Below are 18,537 nucleotides of genomic sequence, written 5' to 3'. Positions count from 1 at the left end.
TAAAGGTATTGAAATACATTGAAGAGCTAAATACTCAAAAAAGATGATCCAATATCATGAGGATATTCTCCCTGAATTGTTCTATAGATTTTATTAAATACAAATAAAGTCTCAAAAATGATTTTAATGGAAACTGGCAATCTGATTGTAAATTTTATATGTAAGAACAAAGGAAAAAGTATATTTAAGATGCTATAGAAGAAGAAAAATAAGGTGAGTGTAAACATTCTACTGTTAAGATACAGATACTAAGACAGTAATGATATTGACACCATTAGACTGATATTGATCCGTGGAGAAAAAAAAAAAAAAAGTAAAAGCCCAGAAGAAGACCTACACATACATGGAAATTTGAAATGTATGTTACAGATGGTATTACCGAAAAATGAGTGATGATGGACAATTGATTACTTTTTTTTTAAATGAAGTTATACCTATATCTCACATTGCACACAATAGTCGATTCAAAACAGATGATCAACTTCAATAACAAACTTATGAGATAGATATTATTACTATATTCATAGAGGTTGTGTACTTTGCCTAAGGTATTAGAGAGATTAGGAAGAGTATTTAAGCTTTTATGTAGGGCAGTCTGGGTCTACCTTGACTTGTTTTTCTTCTTTCTCCACAATCCTCCAGCAAGCCTTATTACTGTTTACTGAAAATATCAGGAAAGCTCTCACCTCAGTTCAGGACTTTTGTACTTGCTTTTCACTGTGTCCCAAAGGCTTTCTTTCCTTTGAAAACTTTTATAATTTCATGACATATTCTCTTGTTTCTTTCAGGTCTTTAGCCATGTTACACTTTCTTAGTAAGACATTTTCTGACTGCCCTATATAAAATTCACCTTCCCCTATTTATTATCTCTTCACCTTCTCTGCTTTAGTTTCTTCATAACAATTATCACAATCTCCAGTATTGTATATTTTACTAATTTCTCTTCATCTCCCAAAAGAATGTGAGCTTCATAAAGGCAAGCATCTACATATGTCTTGCTCAAAGTTGTATCTGTGACGAGAACAATAATTTGAACAAAGCTAAGGTAGTAGATGAAGTATTGAATTAATTTCCTAAATAGTTTACAAAGATTCCAGTTTCCTTCAACCTGGCTCCCATAAACTGCCAATACTGCTTTCAGATATGATGCTGAAATTACATAAAAGCATCTGTGCCCAAATAAATTATTAAGGTATTGCTCTGTGCTTTATCATCGTTTCTGAAGGACATTTGAGAAAGTGCGGAAAGCATACATTTTCCTTTCTCCACCCCTAGAAGGCAGTAAAAACTGAGTTTGAAGTGTTTTTTTTTTTTTTTTGATATGAGGTGCTGCCAAAAGCTCAAGTTAGACAATACAAGATATTAAAATTGAAATGATTAGGTTATGAGAGCTATGAACTCATGAATGGATTATTCTATTTCAGGAATTAGTAATTTAAAAGGACTACTGTAATGGTAGTAACTGTAGGCAGGTAGGGTATGGATGGAGATAGTAGATCACTGGGGACATGATCTAGGGATTTTATTTTGTATGTAGCACCTATCTATGCTTCCTGGATAGATGAGCTGAGCATCACTCTTCCAGTATGCCCTTCTGCCATGAAGTTTTTTCTCACCTTAGGCCCAGAACAACAGAGTCAGCCTGCCATGAACAAAACTTGTAAAACTTTGAGCCAAAATGAAAAACATCTGAAGGTTTCTTTGGACTCTCTCTTTGCTTTGGCTATTACCTGACAGGTTGTTAGATATGCAGACTCTCAGCTCCGCCAATTCCAGATCAACAGAATTGAAATCCATATTTTCATAAGGCTCTGAAGTGATTGCTATGCATAAAGTTCAAGATGCATCTGGCACAGTGATTGGCACATAATTGGTACAAAGTATAGATTCACTCATTCTCTCCTAAGACATTTAACTCTTGGGCAGAGTTAAATGTATATTCATAGAAACCCAGGCCTGGGGTGCAAGAGGGAGCACCTCAGCCACCTCCTGCATGACCCTGGATAAGTCAATTTCCTACATTTTATAGATGACACTACTAAATGATAACATTGAGCTCTTTAGAGTTGTTTTACCAGTTTAAAAGCATAATATGAGTAAACTATCTAGCACAACATCTAGACCTTGTGTTATGGTTTGGATGTGAGATTTTCCCCTCAAGCTCATGTATAAGACAATGCAAGAAGGGTTAGAAATAAAATGATTGGGTTATAAGGGTCTTAACCTAATAAGTGCATTAATCCCCTTATAGGGATTGAGTGGTAAAGTAAGCAAGTAGAATGTGGCTGAAGAAGTTAGGTCCCTGGGTCATTTACCCTACTTTGGCTCAAAAGCTAAAATGAAATGCAAACCACAATGCATTCTTATCAGTTTGTGAGCTTCAGAGGGACAAGCGTTGTTCACCTTGGCATTTGTTCAGTGATTAATAAATATCTGTTGAATAAATAGATGAAATAAAAGTCACCTTTAACAAGAGTTATTAAACAATGAAATGAAAATCTCAGAAGGCAGTAGGTTTCTCCTAAATGCAGATATCCAAGTAAACCATAATCTACTACCAGTTGGGGAAACTATTCCTGGAAAACATATTTCAAGTAAGGCTTAAGCAATGTTACTTCCAAGGTTCTTTCCAATCCTGATTTAAAGCAAAGTAAACCTCTGCGATACCATTTTTTAAAAAATCATGTCACTTCAATTAACCCATCACATTGGAATGCAAAGGAATGATCAAATTCTATTTGATATGAATTCCCTGTTGTTGACTAGATCTTCATATACATGATTTCATTTTTTTCCCCTCACTGTTAGATACAAAATGCCATCTCCATTCTACAGATGAAGAAACTGGAGTTCAGAGAGGCAGTAGTCACATAGCTAAGATTCAGATTTTGATAACTCTCTATAACATCCTACTTAAATAATTCCTTATACTGCCAAGAGTCCACAGACTGTTGCATAAACCTAAAGATCAGAAACACTTTGAATGAAAGGAAGCCTAAAGGAAAATTTTATAAGTGCACCTATATCTTTGGTACCCTTGTTCTGTCATTTTGTGATGACCGCTTTACACTTCTTTCTCTCCCAGAATGACACTGGATATTTTTAATAAGCAAAATGAAATCATCCACTAATGAAACACAAGTGAGCTCATTATTATTAATATTAATTTGTGCCAATGTTCAAAGAGTTCATTAAGTCAGCTTTGGAATTTGAAAGAGTGCTTCAGGAATGACTCAAAAATAAAACATGTAAAGGTTTGAATGGAACACAGTATAGCTATTTGATGAATCTGGCCATATTTTGGATCGCTCTATGGGTTTTGGGGGAGACTTCTTTAGGCAAAAATATATCACAAATTATGCATGCTCTGCTTCAGAAATTAATGATCAGAACTATGAATACTGTGATGTTGAGAATTTCAACTCTCCAAGCAATATTTCATCTTCACTGACAAATATATGCAGAAAACAAGCTGATATTAAATTTTTTCCTCTTTTTCTCATGACATTGGAATGCAACCTTATTAATATTATTTTTAGGGAAGGAAGAATCTTAATTTTCATTTACTCTTCTCACTAATATCAGTGAAAAAATATGAGAGGGATATCATAAGACCAGTTATTGATCTTTTTCTTTTCCTTTTACTTCTTTCCTTTGGGCCAGGAAATTAAAGATAAAATAATAATGGAGAAAATGGAAGACTATGTCACCATCTAAAGCATATGGAGTTTTGCGGGACATAGATCACATTCATTAAAAACAATAAAGCTCAATATCCTATTTGAAATATTTATCCAAAATTTCAGACTTTCTGACATTAGTTTTATATCCCTCAAAAATAGTTTATAAAATGGTTTATTCCTATGGAAAGATATTTATTTATTCCTATGGAAAGATGTATCATTACATCTTGGAATGATACATCTACTGACAAAAATGGTACTTTTGGTTAAATTTTTTGTTTTGTTTTTCCATTCCAAAATACTACCTGAAATCTGCCAGATGAAGGAGGTCTTCCTACCACATTGGTAAGAAGGAAACAAATCAATCACAACAATTTGCAAGTGAGTAACACAGACTACATGTTAGCATTATGCTTCCTATGGAGAAGAAGTCTCTCAGGGCATGGTAGAGTGTCAGCCCCTTTGGCTAATGGAGTGCAAGAAAATGTATCAAGCCAGGATGATGCAAGACAGATATATCTGTAGGATTTATGTTAAAACAGAAGCTGGGTCTATAAAGCTAGACAGGTCAAGAAACAACAACTGAAACGTTTGGTTACTCTGGAGAAAGTGATTTAGCCTCTAGCAGTCTCAGTAAAATGGTGATAATAATAGTGCTTCCCTTAAATGGTTATTAAGGGGTTAAGAGAGATAATACTGCAATACTATAAGCTTACAACTGCAGCTTATCATGAATGCTCAATCAATGCTACTTGGTTGAATAAATGGATGTATATGTGAGTATTACAAACTCTGGAGGAAAATTAGAGGGTACCTTTGAGGGGTGACAATCTAGTTTGGGAGACAGAGGGCATATATTGAAAACAAATATAACTATATTTCATATTATTTACAAAGTACTAAAGATGGTAAAAGTTGCAGAATTGTTGAGGACTGAAAAAAACAAATGATAAAATATGATAATCTAAGCCGAAAGTTAACCTTGAAAATAATAGGAGAATGGGATGAAGATGAAACACTACTAAAAAAATAAAGTATTTTTTTCTAGGTTGGGGATTTATTAGAAGAATTAAAAGATTTCTGAGTTGAAATGCCCTATGGACTAACTCTAGATATGAACACAACTGGGAAAAAACATAATTTTGGTATCTTATGCCATTCAAACATTTCACTTTTTTGATAAAAACACAATACCTTTGTTTTTTAATTGTTTATTTATATGTGGTGCTGAGGATGGAACCCAGGGCCTCAGATATGCGAGGCAAGTGCTCTACCACTGAGCCATGACTCCAGTCCCCGAACATTTCACTTTTGATTGTAGTTTTTGAATTTCAAGTCAAGTCTGGGGAGTTGTTATAGTTGGAATGTTCCCCTCCCGCCGTCTCTCTGTTCATATAATCTCAGTCATGAATAATAACCTTATTCTCTACATGCCTGAGCATTTTTCAAATTTCTAAACCATTTTTACCAATTATTGTTATCGTAACACTCTAAGGTTAAGAAGGGAAAGGACTTGCAGAAAAACTTGAAACTTGACTGATACCAAATATACTTTAAAAAGATCATCAAAATTGGACAATAGAAGATTTCACTTCTAACTATAATATAATGGAGATCAGATTCTACGAAAAATAAATTTATATTTTCAGAAGGTATATTTTATACACAGGGCACTAAAGTTTACTTCTTAAAAGTTACCTATAAGTCAATCATCATAACAGTAGCATAAGAAATGTATGCCAACCCAGGAAACAGGGCATTTCACTTGCATGGAAATTGTAGGCATAAGATGTAGTTAGTAAAGCATTTCTTTCTTCAACCTCTAACTGCATGTCCAGAGAACTCTGGGTGATGAATAGACCTTTTATGTCATAAACAAGAATTGAGTCTGATTAACTTTGTGAACCCTCCAGCAGACCAGACAGTTGTACTAACCATTGCCAGATTGGTGGCATGTACATATTCTTTAGAATTTAAATATAATTACTGTGAAATAGCCATCAATTGAGAATCAAGTGTCAGTTTTCTCCAACTACAAATCAATAAGGAAAGTAAAAGGATGCTAATAAATCCCAAAGTAATAAAAAACAAAAATAGACACACAAATCAGCCTACTTTCACAAGCCAAAGTAGCATAGTGTTCATGATATTTAGCCCATTGATTTCAACTCCACATCTCTTTCCTTATCCAGTAAACTTCACCTTGCCATTTAAAAACCTGCACTTATTCTAAATAACATTAAAATGTGTGTATACTGCTATATATGTGGATACATACACATACATTGAAATACATATCATTCCAGATTGTTAAGATAGTACTGTATTATAAAACAAGCAGTGGGTTTCATGGCAAAATCTGCATTTTTTAAACCAAGCAGTCACTATATGTTTTACCAATTTAATATCAGAAGTAGTCACAATAGCAGTTAGAAAAATGCAAATTAAAAGTATACTGAGATTTCTTCTCGCTTTAGTCAGAGTGACAATTATCAAGAATATAGGTAACAATAAATGCTGGTGAGGATGTGGGTGAAAAGGATTGACTTATACATTGCTGGTGAGACTGAAAATTGGTGCAGCCACTCTGAAAAGTAGTATGGAGATTCATCAGAAAACTTGGAATGGAACCACCATTTGACACAGTTATCCCACTCCTCTCAGTATATACCAAAAGGAATTAAATTCAGCATACTACAGTGGCATAGCCACATAAATGTTCATAATAGCTCAATCCACAGTAGCTAAACTATGAAACCAACCTAGGTGTCCTTCCACAGATGAATGGATAAAGAAAACGTGGGGCATATATGCAATGGAATATTACTCAGCATAAGGAAGAATGATATTATAGCATTTGCTGATGAATGGACGGAACTGAAGACTATCACACTAAGTGAAATAAATGAAAGACCAAATGTTTTCTCTGCTATGCAGAGGCTAACTCACAATAACAGAGGTGGAGATAGCAAATAATACAACTACTTTGGATTAGACAAAGAAGAATGAGGGGAAAGTAGGGGAAATGGGAATAGGAAAAGACAGTGGAATAAATTGAATATTACTTTCCTATGTGTATATACAATTACAGGACCAATGTAATTCTACATCATGTGCAACCAGAGGAATGAGAAGTTATACTCTATGTATGTATAATATGTCAAAATACATTCTAATATCATGTATAACTAAAAAGAACAAATAAAAATATTTTTAAAATTCTTTAAAGACTATCAACTGAATTAAAGTAAACTTATCCTGTATCCACTGAGTGTCTTCTCTATGTTAGGCATGGTATACACCTTCTACATTCTCTTACTTTTTACCCATTTTATTGGTTCTGTGTAGTAACAGAGAACATTAGTATACATTTTGATATAATTACAAAGGCATGGAATATATGTTGCTATAATTTAGTCCTCTGTGTTTCCCTTTTTCCTCTTGTCCCCTCATCCCCTGTTACCTTCTTTTTATTATATTGATCTTTCTGCTATTTAATATGTACATAAGCAAGTTAGGTGAGATCCATTCCACTGTTCATCCTGTATTCTGTTCCTTCACCCTCCCTCTCATTCCCTTTTATCTAGTCCACCATACGTTTTAATGAATATGATACTAAAATATTTTTTAAAGTGCTTGCCCTTTTCTTTCTCATATTAACTTCCCCATCAAGACAAAAATAAACATATTTAAGATTACTACCATTAAAATACCCAGAATGAAATCATAATGTCGCTAAATCACTCTAGTGAGAACAGTGAAATCCAAATCCAAGTCACTGTCAGGCAGTGGCAAAAGTAATTATTTAAAACAGCCTTCCTAGATTTGTATTTCTTACAAGTCAAATCACTCCTACAAGTTCCACCTGCAAAGAGAAAAACATCTTCTAATGTTTCTAATAATCTATTAATTTAATGACTTCTTTCTTTTTTGTCCACTGTCCATCTTAGGAATATTGATTTACAGACTATCACTGGGTTAATATAGAGTCTCTTCTATTTACTACAGTTTTTATAGTTATAGTTATACAGTTTCCTGTTTCATCAACTAATATAGTAAAGTTGTTTTAAAAGAGGACATTTCGAAATTTATTTTTCAGTACTGAGGATTTTTTGCATTAATTTAGGAATTATAGCATGCAAATATGTTCCTGCAGAAGATGTTTTTGAAACATCTTAATTTATTTTAAGGATAGTTTTTAAACATTATACCATTAGCAGGATAGTACTATTACTAATACTTGCTCCTGATGGGATCTCTACTAACTGCCCAAAGTGGACAATGAGAATTTTTTCCCACTAGCTTTTCTCAAAATTTCTAGGAATGTGTTCATTAAGAAACCATTTGGCTTTCACTTCACCAATTACTCTTTGACCTCGTGGAATCCATCCTACATATGCTTGGCTTACTGCACAGTAAGAGACTCAAAGGTGATTCTTTGATAATTTCTGGAGATACTTGTCCACATAGCTCTGTCACTTCTAGCATTCTGCATTCTGCTGTCTCAAATTTTATGTATCTCAGTTTTTCCAATTTCCAATCTTTGTTTCCTCAACTCGCTGATAATGTCTTCTTGAGATACCCTTGTCTGTATTGTAACCTGGAGATAATTCCAGATATATTACCAGACTATCATTGTATTTACTTCTTTTGTTTCAATTCTTCCTATAATGAGTCTTATTTTTTAACATATTAAAACTGTAGCCTCATATACTTTGTCTAGTTTTGTTTCTGTTTACAGTAATTTGTTAGTCTACTCCCATTTACTGTACCCTAAAGAGGTCTGAAAGTATCCTTATGCATTTAAAAATAATTTCATATATTTAAATTTATGTTGAAATATTTCCAAAATAGAAAATACCTTAAAAATGGAATAATGAATTCTCACATAGACATTGTTGATATTTCATAGTAACTCTTTCATCTTTGATTTAGGTAAGTACACATTCACACATATATATGGATAGATAGATATACACAAACATGTATTATCTATGGGTAAATTTTTTTTCTAACCATTTGGAATCAAGTCTTAGGAATTCTGACACTCATCTCTTAAACTTCAGTGTGGTTCTTCTAAAGTTAAAATTATCCTTCTATGGAACTACAAAACCATATTATCATCTTTTGACTACTCAAAAATTCTGAATACTTTCTGATATATGATCATTTTCTTAAAATCCATCATTGAAGCCTAAATATCTCTAAGTTATCTAAATCAGAATCCAATCAAGTGTTACACAGGACATTTGATCATTATGTATCTTTGGTTTCATTAGTCTACAACATGACTTTATGACATTGACATTTTGAAGAGATCATTCCATTTATTTTGTATAATATCCCTGTTCTAGGACAACCTGGTCCCAGTAGAAGAGAATAAGCCTGAAGTTGCTTTGAAACTGAACTGAAGAAAGAGGCAGACAGATCTAGGATTACACAGAGTGCAATTTGTTAGGGACTTAACTAATAGAACATGTTCCTGGACAATGGCAAGACCAGGTAGATCCCTTTGATTTGTATCAGAAGTAGTGGGTTATTTTTTTCAAATTTTCAAGATAAAATTGACTTCATTCAATCTGGAATGTACCTGGATATCCTCAACTAAAATAAAAGACATCAGGCACATTCCTGGCAATGACCACCACAAGGTCTGGTCCTAAAGCTCAATATACCACTCTAATATTTTTATTTATAGTGTGCTGGGGAACTATGCATCATAAACTAACCCGAGTTATCCAGGGACAATCATGGCAGTTACAAAACAAGATTACTGCAGTCATGTCAAGTTGAATCCACAGATCTCACATTTTGGATTTATCTGATTATTTCCTCATAGTATTATATAAATTATTTCTCTAAACTGGAAGGAAAGTCTTTTTACTTTACTAGACTCAGGTAAAAATTTGGGAAAGGATAAATAATAGGTGATGTTGTGTACTTTATATGATTTCATATGCATTTTGTGTCCTTTCATGTGTTATTGATTTTTCAGACTATTGCTTTGGATTTAGATAGTATACTCTAATGAGGAACCAGATATTGGTGGCAGAGAATATGCTACCCAGTATTGTCCTTCTCCCCCTTTTTCTTCTCATCTTACTGGACATGCTTTAGATATACTTTTACTTGACCTACAGTGTCCAACTCCTACTAATGTTCAATCTATTAAAAAAAAAACTCTTAGTAAAACCTCTATCTTCTTATCACTTGGCTCCCAAACAGTTCATCTTCGGCCTTGCGCACATCACAAGTCATTGCTGAAAGCTACAATAGGAATAGGAATATAATATGTGCTAATAGCTTCCATATTTTCTAACATCTCTTCTAGGGATATAATCATAGTGGAATATGATTTTACACTTAATTTTAAATTTTTTTATTAAACATTTTATGGTCAAACTGTTTTTGATTCATCTATTGTACTAAGTGTGTTTTTATTTGTTTCCTCAAATTACATTTCTCCTTACACCTCATGGAGGATGTGCCAATAGAGAGTACCTGATGCACATTCAGGTACCATGACAGGTAAATTGTGCACACACAAAAAATAAAAAATGGCAAGTAAGTAGGTGAACAAGAGTTTCAAAAGTGGGATATAAAACCATTTATTTGTTGTCATAACAAATGCGTTTGATCTTTTTCGCTCATTTATTTTATTTTGTTTTCATTTTCATTGTTTTTCCTCAATAGGCTCTGTTTTCTGATAATTCCTTTGGCTTTTATTTACTTTCATCTTTCCCAGTATTTTAGAAAACATGATTTTCATTTCTCATTTTACTAATAGATCAAAATCCTTAGCATGCATGTCTCTATCAAAATGCAAAATTTAATTATGATTTCAATTGCCTCATATGATACATGAAGATAATAATACACCTTTATTCTTCCCATTTATTCTTTATGATTTTTTTATAATCTGACATTTAGAATCCAGATTATTTTTAATAAATTACCATTATTTCCAAAGTCAAGTAACTTTTTACATTTTTACTGAAGTTTTTTTGGTTCATTTTACATAATTTGACATAATTATATAAGTATATCTTATTCTAATTCAGACTTCAGTACTCTCCTTCTCCTTCCCTTTCCACACCTCTTTCTCTCTTTCTTCTATCAATCTTTGTGCCATTTACCAGTAGCTAGTTTTTCAATTGATTTCTTGTGGTTTTATTGAACTTCTTGATTACATTTAGAATGAACTTTCTGATATTTTTCCATATTTAGCTGAACTCATTACTTAATACTTAGTCCTTGATACCTCTTTCAACATGCATGCATTTTACTTTTGTTTTCTTTTTAATCCAGGATATTATTCAAACATTTACTCTAAGATAACAATTCAGTGTTATACATTGCAATATTGCTCCTACTTTTATATTTGAACATTATTCAATTAGATTTAGAAATCTTGTATCATAGCCCTTGTTTAAAAAAATGCTAACATTTAAATTATCCTGCCCAAAAGACATCTATAATCTCGTGTTTACTGTAATACTATTCACAATGGGCAAGACCTGGAATCAACCTAAATGTCCATCAATAGATAAACAAATAAAGACAATGCAGCATATGTAAACAATAGAATACTATTCTTTTTTTTAGAATACTATTCAGCCACAAAAGGTTAATTTCTGTCATTTGCACAAACATGGGATAAGCCTAGAGAACATTATGTTAATTCAAATCAGCCAGGCATAGTAAAACAAATACTACAGAGTCTCACTCATATGTAGTTTTAAATTTCTCTATCAATAGAAGCTCCACTTTTGTTTTACTTTTTTTAAAAAATAATTTTGCAGTGCTGGGGACTGAAGCCAGAACTTTGCTCATGCTAAGCAAGTGTTGTATCAATGAGCTACATTTCCCAGGCCAAAGCTGAACTTTTCAAAAACTTCTTAGCACCTTAATATTTGAAATGAACTTGCATCATAATAGTTTAATATTGTTCAACTAAACCTCCCTTTTTACCACTTTGTTTTGAATAAACTTCCTTCATGTCTGAAAACTTCACACTCAAAATTTTCACAAGCCCAGATTAGCAGAAAGTTCATTTATACTCTCACTAACCCAGGGACCTTCTTCCTTTATATGGCAAAAACCTCAATATTTGTTTTGCTCAAAAGGCCTATTCAGTGTTCTCAGTTTACTCTGCAAGCCAGGCCACCAGACGCCCTAATCATCACTGTTTTCTCAGTGCCTTTAAATATGTGGATAAGAAAGAGTTGTTATCCTATATTTGGTATTGCATAGGACAAATCTAAGGGCAGCCTAACTTTGGGTTTTATTGTTAATAGATGTGTATATTTATAAAATAAATCTTTATAATTTAATTTTTATCAGATTGCATTTATTGCAGGTTTTTAAATTATTATTTTGCCTAATTGGTTGTAGTTTTCCATTAGTTCCATAGGTCTTGTACTCACTGGAATTTTCTCTCAAATTCTTGAAATAAGAATAAGTTAGTTCTCATGCTTAGTATTGTCATGAGATGATTATTTTTTTCTTGTACTCTCATATGTTCATTAGTGGAAACCCATGTATGCTGAAATATCCTCTTGCTTATATATGCAATCATTAGTCATGTATACACATTCTTAAATTCATAAAATATTTCCAGTGCTAAGTAAATTAACAGTTCTTCTATAATATGCCTCTGTGTAATGTGTTAATACTTACAGTTTTGAATGCCTGCACACACACACACACACACACACACACTCTTACATTTTTATATTTAAAATATGAATTCAGTCACATACTTGTTTCAAGTTTAAAAGAAATATGGAAACAATATCATAATTAACCACAAATATTGTACCCTCGTAATAGATCTTTGATTCTAGTCTTGCAAAGACAATTTTAGAAAGGAAGATTTTGTTTATTATGTAAAGTTAAAAATACTAATGTTGGGGCTGGGGTTGTGGCTCAGTGGTAGAGTGTTTGCGTAGCATGTGTGAGACACTGGGTTTAATCCTTAGCATCACATATGAATAAATAAAATACAGGTATAAAAAAGCAACATTATTTAAAAAAAATAATGTGTCTAAAAAATACTAATGTTACCTATGTGGTCCTAGTTATTTTCAGGAGTTCTTGAAAATGTTTTTCAAGGGATTTGGGTCAGTAGCTCAGTGGCAGAGCACTTGCCTTGCATGTTTGAGGCACTGAGTTTGATCCTTAGCAACACATAAAAATGAAACAAAATAAAGGAATTCTACCCATCTACTACTACAAAAAAGTTTTTAAAAAAGAAAATGTTATTCAATTACAGTTCATTACTCTAAAATTTAAAGGTCTTTGAATTTTTGTATCATTAGCAACAGAAGCAGGTTGAAAGCAACATTGATTACTTTGCCTAGACTTGTTAATAGCAAACAAATGCCTAAATAAATCAGTCATATTTCATAATTAAGAAAGTGAAAAGTCAAGTTATATACAGAAAAATATCCACAACACATGTTTTTAGCAGACTGTTATGTAGAATACATATACAGCATCTACAAGTGAATAATAAAAAAGATGATAAGCAAACCAAATAAAAATCAGATGAAAAATGTGTACACTATTAACAAACAAGATATAAAAAATTGCCAATAAGAACGAGAAACAATACTTAATATTCTTATTCATCAGGGAATAGCAATTAAACCCATAAAGGACATCACTGCGTTCATATCAGAATGGTTAAAATCAGTAAGAATAGAATGGTATTTCTAAGAAGATGGAACAACTGGAATTCTCATATATTGCTGGTGGTATTGTAAATTAATAAATCCACTTTGGAAAACAAGTTGAAACTTTTTATAAATTTGAACAAAGACTTATTATATGACCCAGTAAATCCACACCTAGAAGATAAATAAATTCACTTCCACAAAAAGATCTATACATAAGTGTTCATAACAGCATTATTAACAAAGTCTGAAATCATTCTAAAAGCCCTTCAACTGGTGGATGAATAAATATCATTTATCTATACAACTACAACAGAATACCACTCAGTAATAAAAGTGAACTCTCAATTCACCCAACCACAAGGATAAATCTCAAAGTTATTATACTGAAAAAAAGAAACCAAGCAGAAATATGCCATATTCCTTAATATTTATATGACATTCTGGAAAATTTAGATCTAATCTATGCTGACAAGGTCTTAAATACTGTGGGGAAAGAATAACTGACTGAAATAGGACAGAATATATTTTGTAGAGGTCATGGGAATATTCATTTCCTAAGTTGTAGTGATAGCGCTCTCTCTCTCTCTGTATACATACATATATATATATATACACATACATATTTGTTTATTTATATATAGTATATTTATATATAATAAATAAATATATGCTCTGCCTATATATATGCTAATCAAACTGCACCATTACAATGATTATATTTTATTATACTTCAATGACCTTGATAAAAACTAAAAGAATGACAACTTAAAAATAAAAATGAGTGCTGGGTTTCTGGCTCAGAGGTAGAGCAGTTGCCTAGCATGCATGAGGCACTGGGTTCGATTCTCAGCACCACATATAAATAAATGAATAAAATAAAGGTCCATCCATAACTAAAAAAGAAATATTAAACAAATAATAATGAAAACATGATTATTACTGTAGTTAATCAGAGATATATTCTACTAGTGGCAACAAATGAATAACTGGACTATCATATCTATCTGTACTGCAAAGGCATGCTCTTATATTTACCTAAAGAGCCATATCAAATGATCAAATCAGCATAAGTTCAGTGTGGAATATTCCTTGTTCCTTTCGTAATCACTAGTTTGGTTCAAAATACATATTCATCAAATGGTTCAACTTGATGATTTCTCATCTGTGACTGGCTTAATCACTATACACAGAAAGGACAGCAGTAAACATTTGACATTTGTTAAAGTTTGGATCTGCAATGTTCCTCAAAGTTTGCATGTGTTGAAGGCTTGGTCCCCAATGTATCAATATTTAGACATGGGGCTGTCAGGAAGATGATTGGATCGTGAGTGCTCTAATCTCATCAGTTGATGAATCCACATTCATTAAGTTAGAGCTTTATTGGGAGGTGGTAGAAACTGTAGGAACCAGGCCTAAAGGGAGGGAGTAGATCACTAGGGGCATGCCATGGAAGCATATATTTTATTCCCAGCCCTTTCCATTCTCTTTTAGCTTCCTGGCTTGCCATGAAGTGAGCAGCTTTTCTCTACCATGCCCTTCTGCTATGATGCTCCACCTCACCTCAGGCCCAAAGCAATTGAGCCAGCTGACTATGAATTTGAAACTTCTGAAACCATGAAGAAAAATAAACATTTCTGCCTATAAATTATTTTTCTCATATATTTTGTCACAGCAATGAAAAACTGACTGACACACCAGTTAAGGTGAAGGGAACTTCTGAACCATGATATATGCCACATTTTTTTATTAGTTAATTGATCAATTTTACCTTAGTAGAAGTCATATAAATGTGTTTGACAACCTAGTTAGTAAATGAACACAGGACGAAAAACAGAGTTGTTGTAATAAATAAATATTTTAATATTTATCAATGCTGTTTATTTTACTTCCGCTTTTACTAATGGTTAGTTTGACTTCACAGGCTGGGCACTTTTGTATAAAATAGAATCTATAGAAAGTATTTGCCAAATGTTTTAAGAGCCTTCTTGTATATTTTATTTTATGGTGCAAGCAAAAGCACGAATTTGAGGCTGCTTCTTGTACAATGAGCAAATATTATTTTCATGAAATTACTTAGAGAGTAAACTTTGGCCTTTCTGTATAAGAGAGAAATGTCTAGAGCTACTTTTTTTTTTCTTAATTTCCTTTCCTTGGAGAGTAGTGGGGGAGGTCAGAGGTAAAAATGCCTGAAGGCTACTTTGAAAAAGAAGTTTATTCTAACTGCCAGAAAGAGCCACCCATGCTTTCCTAATCAGAACTTCCCCTCTCAGTGGGGTTCAGATCATTTTTTAAAATAAAAAATCTTTCTCATGTATTTTATTTAATTAGTCTTACTATAAGCACTGTTTCTTGCCACTGTTAACATCCTTCTTTATTGGTTTCCAAATCATAGTCACTCATATCAGAACTCCATATAATTCTGACTTGTTGGCTACTGGGGATTTTAATTTCATAGGCAAGCTTCAAAATCTAGAAGAATCAGGGAAAGTCTTTCTGCACAACAGGGAAAGATTTCCTTATGAAGGAAGAATATAAGAAATTCACAGACACATTAAACAACAAAAATATCAGTTGTCAACACCAATATTCTGTGACTTCTTAACTTCTAAAATATTTACCCTACAATTTTATATCTTAAAAATTTGGAATCTCACACTCTCCCAACTTGTCTAGGCAAATTGTGTTGTTTTAGTGGGGTATATTAACATTTTCTGTGTTATAAAAATGTGGCAAAGAACAGTATAAGTATACCAAACATGTTAGCATTAGGTGCATATTTCACCATGCGAAAGGAGTCTGCTTTAAATTTGGATCATTTATTGTCTACCTTGAAATACTGAATTTCCCCCAGCATACTTATAAGTTATAATATGAGCTTCAAAATGTTTTCTGCATTAATTTTTCAGGAATACAATCTCAAACACATTGTATTAGTTTGCTACTGCTGCTATAACAAACATCTATTTAATGGCTTAAAATATTCAAATTTATACTTTTACAGTTTTGGAGGACAGAAATCTGAAATGGGTCTCAATGCACTCTAATCAGAATGTGAACAGGTCTTTGTTTCTTCTGTAGTTTTTTTTTTTTTTTTTGGGGGGGGGGGTGATCCAGTTTCTCTTCCAGATTCTGCAAACTACATATATCTTGTGGCTCCTTCCTTCGCCTTCCATGTCAGCAACATAGAATTTTCAAATCTCTCTCTCCTCTGATTTATGTTTCTATCCTCAGATTGCTAGGAAACTCCTGCCTTCCTTCATAAGGATTTTATTTTTGGTACACTCAGTACACTCAAATAATCCAGGATAGTCTCTATCTCAGGAACCTTAACTTAATGATATCTGGAAATCTCTTGTGCCATGTAATGTAAAAGATTCACATGTTCCAGTGATTAGGATATAGTAATTTTTCAGTGGACTCTGCCTTTCACAATGATATTATTTTCTGTCTTGTTAAAAAAAAAAAGTGCCCTCTTACACACCTGTAATCCTAACACCTCATAAGGCTGAGGCAGGAGGATCATTGTTGGGACCTCTGCTGACCATGGAAGTGCAATCGCTGGGGAAAGAGGAAGAAAAACCACTGTTGGGAAATCCCCAGTCTTGCGATTCTGGTTTTGTGATTCTCCATGTACCTGACAGTTAGAACTTGAGAAATAGCTTCCATATACGTGCCTAAACCGCCCCAAGATATGGCTTCCGCAAACCCAAAGAATAACTCCCCAGCAACGGGGCACACATACCTAATGGGTATTGTTTCTGTAACTAGGGTAATGGGGCTCTGTTTCTGTGACTGGGGTGCCTAGGCTACCCCAACCTGGGGGACTCTCCGATCTCTGATTGGCCCCTGCCTTTGCCCCCACCTCCCTTATCCTCTCTCTATATAAGCCCTCTCCCTCCACAATAAACTGAGTTGCTGCTCCATCTTGGCTGACTCAACTCCCAACTCGGTGTGATTTTTGCCAGGCAGGGTGGCAGGCTGGGTCGCGACACTCACCCTCTCGCTCAGCCCCAAGACACTCACTAGCTGGTCTAGTGATTCTCCTCAACCTCTGTTGGAAGGGAGGTTCACAGACAGATCATGAGTTCAAAGCCAGTCTCAGCAACTTATCAAGGCTATAAGCAAATTAGTGAGACCTTGTCTGTAAATAAAATATAAAAAGGGCTGGGTATGTGGCTCAGTAGGTAAGAGCCCATGGATTCAATCCCTAGTACCAAGAAAACAACAAAACAACAACAACAACAAAAAAAAACAAAAAAGCATGCTAATAAACTAATTTATAAAGTTCTATGTCTTTGAACATAGACCTGCAGTATTGGAACAATTTGTAATATTTGTATATGAGCTAGGTTTAGAATAATGCCAATGTCAGAGAATTGCAGGCTGAAAACATTAAGCTCCATTAAATTAAACTTGAATAAGCTAAATTTAATTAGAATTGTGACAGAGCAAAATATATTACAATTAATCATGTATTTATTTTTTCAAGTTTTTTAAAGGTACTTAGGTCCCATTCAATCTATGTGATATAGAAAAATGAATATCATGTAGATGATTCCCTTTTACACATTTTATTTGCCCAAATAAATTCCCTTGTTGAAAGAATGGGCTGTATTATGTATTCTTTAATAGAAAAGCATCTAAACAAATCTTTTAGCTGTTTGGAGGTCACATAGGCTTTAAGAAGCTGTTCTGTCATTATAGAGTCATAAAACTTAACAGCCCATGAATGCTGCCCGAGTTTAACACCAAAGGCTAAATGGGATAAAACAATACATTAATTACAGCCTATTATGATCAGCAGTTGGTTAGGGGAATTGTGGTTACATGGAAACTTCAAAATATATTAACAAATAAAATACTTTTATCACAGTAACGGCAGAAACTTTAATAAAATAAAAATTCTTCTTGTATTGCCTTAACAACTTAATCTGTGTTTATAGTTGCTTGTTTCCTGTTTCCATGTCTATACAGACACCTTGTTTTGACGGGTATGTCATCACAACATAGATACAAATTTTCATTTACTTTTTTTCACAATTAACTATGCTAATAGTTATAATTTTCATTTTAATCACTATAGTATATTCTACAATATATATGTGGAATGATATTCTTTTTTTTTAAAGAGAGAGTGAGAGAGGAAGGAGAGAAAGAGAGAGAGAGAGAATTTT

Source organism: Ictidomys tridecemlineatus, chromosome X (genome assembly GCF_052094955.1).
Source record: "Ictidomys tridecemlineatus isolate mIctTri1 chromosome X, mIctTri1.hap1, whole genome shotgun sequence".
Taxonomy (NCBI): domain Eukaryota; kingdom Metazoa; phylum Chordata; class Mammalia; order Rodentia; family Sciuridae; genus Ictidomys; species Ictidomys tridecemlineatus.
This window is presented reverse-complemented; position numbering follows the sequence as displayed.